Raw genomic sequence first — 9813 nt, 5'->3', positions numbered from 1 at the left:
CTTATCTGTGCACCTAATAAATCTGCGACAAAAATAAACAGAGTGGAAGAGGAAAAAAATTAACAAAGCCAGAGAGCTAAAAAAAAAATCATTGGTAGGTATGCAAGGAGATTGTCATTTAAACTGATTGCAGTAGTGTTCTGCAGAATTACTCCAACTTCCTGTCCCATCTTGGCTGACCTTGGGATGCTCAAAAGGGAAAGGGTTGGGGTGATACTTGGAATTTTGCTGTCAGTTATATTTGTGTACATTTATGTACATTGTAACTCCATTGCTCCAATAGTTCTCTCTCTAGCTGGGTTCTTGTCTGGCTACCCATTGCCATTGTGTCTGATTTGCAATGATGTAACTGAGCTCAGAATTGGCCCAAGGTATCTGTTTGTGGATTGCAGTCATGCTTGCAAGTTCATATTTTGTTCATTAAGGATTAGAGGCAGCTGCTTGGAAGGTTACTGAGATAAGTGGGGCATAACACACTTTGTACTTCCTTGTGTCCTGAAGAATCACAAACAACCCCGTTGAATTGCCAAAACCACATTCACAGAGTTGGAGCTTGTGCAGTGCTGGCTTGCTGTTGGTATAACATAATGATGGATCCTTATGTCTCTGTCCCAGTAGCCAACCAAGATCTCTTCCTAATGCTCAGGAGAGCATTTTTCATCCTGTCTGATGTAACCATGGATCCTCCTGTTGTTCTTATGAATATCTGATCCACTGCTGAATCCTATTAAATCCTGGACGCCAATAATATCATGTGGCGTTAAGTTTCACAGGCTAATTTGCCAAGTTTTTACACTCAACTCAATGGCATTTCTCTATCTGTCTGCAATGCAATACTATTTGAATGCCACACCCCATCAATTCCAAAATTTTAGGGAATGTTCTAGGCATCAGTGGACAGAACCATATTGATTTTGGTTAAAATTGGAACTGGGAGGGGGAAATGAGGGACACATGGATCCCCTGGCATCTGGTTGCTGTCTATAGATCAAAGAACAAGAGGATGGCAGCCATTAAAAGTTTCAAGCATAACAATACCTCCCTCCCCCACATTTCAGTTCTGCTCTTCCTCCAATACAGATTAAAAATGTTGACCTCATGAATGACTCATGTGTCTGACAGAAAGAAAAGAAATAAGAATGGTAGGGTGAAGAGTGGGGCCCATGAGTGGAATGGGGGTGCCTACAGGTCACCTGGCATGGGCCATGGGAGAATACGGGAAGCTGGTATGATGGGAGAAGGAATGGAGGGGCACATAAACACCCTGGAATGGGAGAAATAGGGAATGGGTGACACAGAATCCTTGGCAGGAGGAAGAATGGGGGAATCTGGTTTGGGGGGGAATTGGGTGCATGGAGGAAAAGAGGGAATTAGAGGAATGGGGCACACAGAGCCCTGGCCATGCAAGGAAAGGGGGAAATGGAGGGCATGAGTGAAATGGGAGGCCACACAGACCCCTTCCATGGGGGAAAGAGGGGCATTCAGAACCCCTAATGGGGAAAATGGGGGGCCCTGATATGGGAGAATGGGGAGAAAGGTAGGAATGGGGGAACATAGAGCCCTGGCATGGGGGTGTGTGGTAGGGTATATAAACCCCACTCTAGGTAACCATGGTTAACAGGGGCCTGAGTCTAATTAGGCCACTGGGTAGCACCTGGAGGGGTGTCAGGCATAATTGGTGATCAAACCCAGCTGGGGTGAAACTGGGTCTTCATGAAGGAAGAAGCACAGGGCAGGGGGAAAGCTGCTTGAGGAGGCCTGTGAGGAGACCCGTGTGAGAGGTAGCAGGGCTGAGAGTGGTCTGGAGCTAGAACCAGAGGAGGCCGGGGGCAATGAAGCTTGGAGTAGGGTTGCCACCCTGTCCAGGCTTTCCCAGGATCATCCCTTTTCTGAGGTAGCTGTCCAAGGAAATCTGTAAGGTGCTCAGAACACACAGCCAGCTGTCCAAGCTTATAGGCCCAGAACCATTCTGCATGTCCTGTCTTTTTTTTAACCTCAGGGGAGGCTACCCTCAGCTTGGGGCTAGAGGCTGGTTGTCCTCAGGCGGGAGGAAGCTGGAGGCAGTGAACTCCAGAGGTAGTGATGGCAAAGCCTAAGGGGTGTTCAGATTGAGATTGGAGGGGCTGCAGGATAGAGGGAAGAACTTTGCAGTCACTATCAGGGCACTAGAAAGTGAAGATCCTTGGCAGACATATGACTGGAGCAAGCTGCTGTGATTAACGCTGACACAAAGGCAGGAACCAGATCTGTGGGGAGAAATCCCGGCGGTGTTGCTCATTAAAAAGAGCCCGGGAAGGGGCTCGGAAAAAGGCCTGAAGAAAGGCTAATGTTAAGGAGGCAGCGGTAAGGTGTCTGACTGAACAGATCTTGGCAGCTCGTCCTAGGGTCTCTGGACTGGAACCCGTGGGGCGGGAAAGCCTGGGTTTCCCAACCAGCCACTGGGGATGGTGGCATGAGGCCCCCTGACCTGAGAGGACAAGCACAATTCAGAGTCCAGAGAGAATAATGTAAGAACCACTGGGCCTCAAGTCAGCAGCCATAGCCCTGACAAAAGGTCTTGGAATTATTCACTGAACTCTTGTTTGTTGGCCTCTCAGTTACCCGGAAGTTTTGTGGAACTAAAACGTGACCTGGCCGAGGGGCTGAGTTGCAAGAAGAGGCAGGCCGCCAGAGAACTGGAGCGACTGTCGGCAGGGGACACCAGACAGCAAAGAGCTGCCACACCATGTCCAGCCACGAAGGGTACACTAGTGGTGAGTCCACCCTTCCACAGCGGGAGAAGTAGGGCCATGGTATGTTGGGGCAATGGATACAGAGAGCCCCTGATATGTTCCAGAGGGGCAAATATTATGTTTTAGTTTTAAAATGTTGAGGCGAATTAAGCAAATATTTGGAGAACTCACAACAGGGCACCTCCTTTGCAGGAGGGAGAGAATTGTTTCTATTAGACTAATAAGCTTGTTTTGATACAAAGGATTAAACATTGAGACAGCACCTGTCACACGCACAGATGAGGTTTTCAGTTGATTGGGGTGTTTTTGTTTATTAAAAGCCATCTTAATATAAATGGTGCTCTGCACGAGTGCCAGACTCCAGCTGCACAGATCCAATTGCAGGATTGGGACCATAGTTAGGAATTTTTCAAGCAAAAGTTTTCTTTGTTGAAAAATGACCCTTTTAAAAAACTATTATTATTTTTTTGTAAAAATTTGTTGACATTTGGAATGTTTTCCTTTTATTTTCATTAAATAAATAAATAAAAACACTCTTTTCCATATCTTTTTCAGAAAGAAAATCACTGTTGAAAACATTATAAAAACCCTAAAAGCTGGGGGTTTGGTAAAAAAAAAATGTTCAATAACTCATTTGGAAAACTCTTTCCACAATGCTTTCAATAAAAATTGGGGGATTTTTTTTTTTAATTCATGATACATTTTGGAAAAGCAAAACATGGGTTCCTTTCAAACTCTTAATAACATCTTTGAAATTTTGAATTTTTTGTGTGTGAATTGGTTTAATTTCTCAACCAGTTCTGGTTAGGATTTTTTTTTAAATATCTTAATTTTACCTTGAAAAACAAGGGTTTGAATTAGTTAATTAGTTAATCAGTCTAAAAGAGTATTCAAACCATCCAGAGCTCTAGATGCCTTTGAAGAATATTGATAACTTGGAGAGGGTTCAGAGAAGAGCCAGGAGAATGATTAGAGATTAGAAAACGTGACTTCTAGTAATAAACTCAAGGAACTCAATCTATTTATCTTGACAAAGAGAAGGGTAAAGGGTGACTTTATTGCAGTTTATAATTGTCTACATGGGAAACAAATACTTAATAATGGCCTCTTCAGTCAGGCAGAGAAACATATAACCCAATGCAATGGCTGGAAGTTGAAGCTAGACAAATTCAGATTGGAAATAAAGCATAGATTTTTAATGGCGACAATAATTAACCATTGGAACAATTTATCAAGGGTCATGGTGGATTTTCTATCACTGACAATTTTTTAAGTCAAGATAGGATGTTTTTCTACTGCAAGAGACACTATAGTATTGTCATTATATTACACTTTGTTAGACAGTATCTCCTGGGTAATAATGTAGATCACATTTCTGGAAGGGCCAGCTGACCCATCACTCCACTTCTGGCTGTCATGGGAAAGAGCTAAGATTAGAATATTCAACCCCGTTCATATTTAAACAGGGCTGGACTAACTAACTGAGTAAAAACAGACTTGAGCCATCACCAGTTATATGAACCAAAACTTTCTTTTCCAAGTTTGGAAAAGCATTCGATTTCTATTGTGATTCTTGCACTGCTTTACGCTCCTTGGGTTTAGCTTAATCTGGAACCAGAAACAACAATAATTCCACGAGAAAGTCTGTTCTTGGTCTTTTTCTGACTGAATGTGGAACCAGAATGTACCAGGTAATCCCACAAGAAAACTTGCTCTTATGAGATTTGAAGATAGAGGCCTGGCTGAGTTTAGATAGACTAAGCATCCAAATACCAAACATTTTTGGTCCCGTCCGTCCCCCCCCCCCCCCCCCCGGTTGCTTAGAACACCTCACTAGTATACTCGCAAAAAGGAAAGAGACCAAACTGATGAACAGTAATATTGGTAGGATATTGGTGGCCTGTGCGATATAGGAGGTCAGACTAGATGACCTGGTGGTCCCTGCCTGCCTTAAGCTCTATGACTAATACTCCCCCCTCCATTAGAGGTTAAGAAAGTCCGCACTGAGCTCTTCAGCGAGTCCTCTTGCTAGACCAGATTTGACATTCCTGGGGTTCAGCAGGCAGAATGGTCCTGGGGATTGAGAAGGGTACAAGGAGCCAGGCTTATCCTTGGGCTACTCAGATTGTAGGTTCCTTGGAGTAAGGACCGTCTTTGTGTTCTGGGCCTGGGCTCCGTTAGGGCTGCCCTCACTTGTGCACCTGCTGCAAAGGCCCCTCTGAGACTTTGGAGAGGTGCAGAATCTCCAAGACACAGGCCAAACCCTGCCCCACCCCCAGCTCACAATACCCCAGAATGCTCCTTGCTTGGGACAGGGGGTGGAGCTGAGTGGGTCCTCTCTTTGCTTGGCATAGAGATCCCACTGCACCAGGGGAATTCCAAGCAGTGGCCTAGGCCTGCAGACCAGCCCGTTTGTTTCAGCCTATCTGCACAAAGGGGCCACAGGTCAACAATGATATAGGGTTGCCAATTTTAGCTGGACATATTCCTAGAGGTTTTCTGGAGGTTTCATCACACGACATAATCTTTAGTTAAAGATTAATCTTTTATTCCTGGAGACTCCAGGACAATCCTGGAGGATGAAGGAGGCCCCAATGCTCCTAGGTTCTATCCCTAGTTCTACTAACTTGCTGTGTGATGGTAGGCAAGTCACTTCACCTCTCCGGGCCTCCATTTGTTCATGAGGATACTATTACAGTGAATTGGCTGTGTGTGTGATGGGGACAGGGGATGCTCAGGCAACATTTTGTATAACAATCCACTCCCCTTCCTCCTGCACCTGTTCAGAAAACATTACACAGAGTTAAACCTCAGGACTATTGTATGTAAACCCCTGACAAATAGATGTTAAGAGCCCCCCAGACAATTTCAAAGAGAGATGCCATACACTGCCTCAGTAAAACAAACATGTAGTGCACTCAAAATATACTGTAAATAATATAAAATATTGTAAACAGCGTTTGGAATACTATGAATAACTTTTCAACAAAAGCCGCAAAACCAGTAAATCTCTGGTATTCCTCGTGCAGATGTTCCCCCTTTTGTTTCTGTTACAAACATTCAAATATAAGGTTTCAGCATCACATTTTCTATGCTTCAGCACACACGTCCCCTCTGATCTTCTCTCAGAGGTGACTGCTCAGTCTTTATGGCCAGACCATAGTACCTAGGATGTGTCACCTGGACTCCTCAGTCCTTTCACACACCCCAGAACCCCATCAGCAAACAATTAGGCTGGGGATCTCCACAGCTAGCAGCATTCCAGCCCTGGGGTCAATAGCTGACTAGTCCTCACAATTGCTGGTGAAACAGAATCTCTGCCTGTATCCAAAGCGGTACACGGGTTGGGATGAGCATATAAAAGGTCCACTTCTGGATCTCTATAAGGCTCTCACGCTGTAGGACACCATCTTTTCCCCCATAAACCCAGCTAAGTCAAACAAGAATTCACAAATCCTCCCTTCATTAAGTGCTGCCCCATTCGCTCGCTCTCTCTCTGAGGCAGAATCCCACTTTAGAGCCCTTAGGTGAGAGCTCAATATGAGTTCCACAGGTTCTGTTGCCTCTAGAGGAGACCAATGCTTCTCCCCCAGCTCTTCCTATAGGTCCATAAAATACTCCATGGTGGACCAAACATTATCCTAATGGAGTATATAAATAAACCTGGAAGAACGCTGACCTGTATCCAAAGTGGGGCAGTGTTGTATCACCCAGGCAAGGTATTAACAAACTTCAACAGAACTTTATTTACAGTGGAAATCTCTTTACCAAACTGTAGTTACACACTCTCTAACTCTCACTCAGCCTCCTCAACTCCTCCCCGCTCCTTCCTGTCCTTTCAGACTCCCAACAGCCAGTGCTCCCAGTTCTAATAATCACATGCAGCATCTAAACACCACAGGCAGGGAGTGGGATCCAGCCGTCACAGCAGGCACATCTCTTGGTCCTGTTTTGATCAGCTGATGAGTCCACGGGGCTGCCTGTCTTTAATTCCTGTTCTGGAAGTTGCTGGGCCCTCCTGGCTGAGTTGCCCCGCAGGCTACTCTCTGCACATGTGCAGAGAGACACAATATCCAGCTAACATCCATGTTTCCTCCCCACTGTCTCTCTCCCTCTCCCCTGGAGAAACAAAGTCAAATACTGCAGCCTAAAGCATGTGAGGTACAGGTGCATATCCACTGACTCAGAATTGCTCATCTGTGTGTCACAGGCCTTAGACTGCTCTTGAAGATTTTCCTTTTGCTCAAATGTCCGGGGCCTGCACTTTTGGAATGGGAAGATGACAGTTCTGTCGGTGCCGCCATGAAGTTCCCAGTGCATGTAACCTGGTGTTGACAGCTATGAGAAGATAAATGGGCATGAGCTCATCACTACTCTTCCTACTGGACATGGGTGTTACTAATGTTTGGGAAGGACTTTAGTAGACCTGGAAAGTGGGGGCGCTATTTTGTCTCTGGTGTGTTGGTTTCTTTTACTTTATGGACCTATGGGAAGCATTCACCCAAAGGTTCCTGCTGCCAGTGCCTGCACTCTGGCATTCCCACTAGCCGCCTTCTCTAGGAAACTCCTTTGTTTAATGACTTTTTTTAAACATTCTTGCTAACCACAGGAAGCAAAACCAAAGCTGAGTCAGCCCCGGACCACCTGAGGTTGGGAGTCGCTCCCTAGTATTTGTGGAGCAACTCACCCTCCTCCTGCCCTAGGTTGTTTGACAAAAAAATAATCAGTGTTTCCAGCAGATAATGGATGTGCTGGAACAGACTGGACGGGGATTAGCTCACTTTGTTCGATTGGCAACAACCTAGCAGCATACCTTTCTATCTTGGCATGGACAGATCACAGCAGCTGCAGGAGGCCTCCTTTGTAGCAAAGACTGATATGCTACCGGATTATTGTTACGATGATTCAGATAAGCATGTTGCAGTAGCAGTGTGGCAGGGGGCTTGGGATACCATTCCTGCTCATAGCGGGCACCTGCTTGAGAGGAAAGAGGGATTCCTGTTGGTTTAGTAAGAAGTGTCTTGTGGAGATGCCAAAAAACACCCTGGGTTAGGTTTCAAATCTCCACATTGAAACCTGCCCCCCCGAATTTACACTTCTACTAGACTATGGTGTAAATATATAGTGATGCCAACTCTCTTTCAAAGTCTGGGGTGTTCTAATTAATTTCTGGTTTATGCCTTCTAATCTCATCACATTTTGCCCTTATCCAAAATGGCTGCTATTTCCCATTACTGCCAATGGGACTCTTCCCTTAGTAAGATGGCTGCCATGTCCCTTTGAACTTGAGGCTGTCCTGGGCAAAAAAATGGATACCACCTCCATCCAGCCCTTCCAATAGGGCTAACGCCAAGTTGCCTTCAAGGAAGATAGTGGCCACTTAAACACCCTGTGAGAGAGTCAGGCAAGGGGCAGGATAATGTGGAGATGCCGGGAATGGAGCTGTTGGATCAGCAAGGAGGGGGAATGCAACAGAAAAGTATAGGAAGTCCGAGAAATGTAGACAGCACGAGGCAGGCTGAGGAGAGTGCAGGGAAATGTGGAGGGGTAGGAGGCACACTGAGGGAGTGCAATGGAACATGGTGTGGCAGAGAGGGGAAAGCATGAAGGGAAAGGGAGGGAAATATTTTGGGACAAGAGGGAGACAGGAGACTGGGCAAGCATGGGGGTGATCCTGCATTGGCAGGATGATGGAGTGGGTGTTCTAACAGTGGAGTGGTTCCTTCTACCTCTGACATCTATGATTCTATGAGATGTTTGGCAGTGTTGTACCCACCCATAGTCTTGATTCAGCTTTGAACCCAAACCCTGAATCCGAACCTCAACCTGGTCTAGATCTGAGCATCTTCACTTTACTTTATATAGGCCTACATTTTCAGAAGTGACTTGTGATTTTTTTGGGTGCCTCTTGTGTTTCAGTGCCCAATCTGAGACACCGTAGAGGGGCCAGATTTTTGGAGGGTGGGTGCTCAGCCCTTTCTAAAAATCGGGAGGTATCTTTTCTGCATCACTATAATGGGACACTCATATCAGCCGGAGACAAATTTGAGCATAAACACAAGTACAAATAGGATGATGCAAGGTGACTTACACTAACCCAACTTTGTAATATAGAGCAGGCCTCCGGCCCATTTCAGATACCTCAAGCTGAACATCCAAAATAATTGAGATGTCCAAAATCACTAGTCACTTCTAAAAATCTTGACCATGATTCTTTCTGCCCAAAGAGCTTTACAAAATACAAGCATATATGTATGCTGGTGCTGAGATCTCTATGCCATCCAGCAGAACTATATAAATCTGAGTGAAAATAGTTGCACATAAGGTAAAGCCATCAAAATCCTCCATTTCACAGAAGAGCTTGTTTTTCTCATGACTTTTCACATTTAGAAAAAAAAACTGTTCGGGGTTTGTTTGTTTGTTTGTTTGTTTGGACAAAAAAGAATGGGAAATGGAAAAACAAAAAGCTTTGGATTTTTTTAAAATAAAGCTGACTTTTTTCAGATTTTATTCTGCTCAGTTAATATTGGCCCTCTTTTTTTTTCTTTTTTTTTCTATTCCAACTTTGTTTTCCTTTTTTTTCCCCATTTTGCCCCCAGAAAAGAGTGGGAAGGAGGGAAAAGAGGAGAGAAAGGTGTAACCAAAAAAACCAAACACACAAAAACTCAGTTTGACAAAGTTAAATTAGCAGCTAAATATGCATTTATATGTTTTCCGTAAAGGGGAGTTTTAGGGCCTGATCATCCAGACTGGGACGTGAGGGAACTCAATGTTTTGCAGGAAGAGCTCAGTGCCTTGCAGGATTGGCTTTGAATAGGTGGCTCCAATAATATAGAAGAGAACCCCAGCCAGAACCCCAGATGTGAAGACCTTACATCCCTGTGGGGATTTCTGATGCCAGCATCACAGCATGGTTCGTACTTTGTATTGGAACTAAAATCTGAACACCCCTGAACATTGGCAGTGTTCTGCTCCCTGGTCAAATATCTCTGATCAGGCCCCATTTGAAATGTACTCCACCCCTGCAGCAGACTCTTTGAACCCCTGTAAGTGACAGAAGAGGGGACCCCAGTGATGGGAA

General features: G+C 45.0%; 1 long non-coding RNA gene across 1 annotated transcript; it reads left to right on the top strand.

Annotated features, from left to right (window-relative positions):
* The first annotated feature begins 1712 nt into the window (after positions 1 to 1712).
* Positions 1713 to 9155, top strand: LOC135975917 (uncharacterized). The gene is made up of 3 exons (XR_010593122.1): positions 1713 to 1894; positions 2598 to 2753; positions 6943 to 9155. It is a non-coding gene; the product is annotated as an uncharacterized LOC135975917 (long non-coding RNA).
* The last annotated feature ends 658 nt before the right edge of the window (positions 9156 to 9813 follow it).

Source organism: Chrysemys picta, chromosome 16, assembly GCF_011386835.1.
Source record: "Chrysemys picta bellii isolate R12L10 chromosome 16, ASM1138683v2, whole genome shotgun sequence".
Taxonomy (NCBI): Eukaryota; Metazoa; Chordata; order Testudines; family Emydidae; genus Chrysemys; species Chrysemys picta.
The sequence above is the reverse complement of the archived record's forward strand: the minus strand, read 5'-3'. Positions and strand labels throughout refer to the sequence as shown.